Consider the following 587-nt stretch of genomic DNA (forward strand, 5'->3'; position numbering starts at 1 on the left):
TTTATTAATTATAATTCTATAATAAGCTTTACTTAAATTAATCTTTAAGATAAACTTTATACTAATAAGCTTATCTAAAAGTTTACTAATTAGTAGTAGAAGGTATTAGTTCTTTATTATAATTTTATTTAATCCTCTATAATCTATATATAGCTATAGATTACTATCCTTTTTAGGTATAAATAGAACTAATATTCCTATAAAGCTAGTTAAATAGTAGATATATCTAGTTACCTCTATTTCCTAAATATACTTAGTAAAGGTTTATAGTTATTCTACTAATATAAGGTATATTAGCCTATATAGGAGTTTTTTATTAGGTTTAAGCTTAATATAATATATTACTCCTTTTAGTTTAAAGNGACTTTCTTTATATTCTCTTTATTAAAAATATCTATAAAGATTTAAAGTTCTTTAGGGATTTTATTTTTATACTTATTCTTTAATAAGTATTTATTTAAAGTATTAATATCCTTCTTATCTAAAACTAAAGTTCTTATTAAGTATATTATATAAACTTTCTAATTATTCTTAATAATTTTTTATACTATTATTTCTAATTTAGTAAATAAGATATAGTTATATAA

This window comes from Colletotrichum gloeosporioides, assembly GCF_011800055.1.
Source record: "Colletotrichum gloeosporioides strain Lc1 chromosome Unknown consensus_103, whole genome shotgun sequence".
In the NCBI taxonomy this organism is placed as follows: Eukaryota; Fungi; Ascomycota; class Sordariomycetes; order Glomerellales; family Glomerellaceae; genus Colletotrichum; species Colletotrichum gloeosporioides.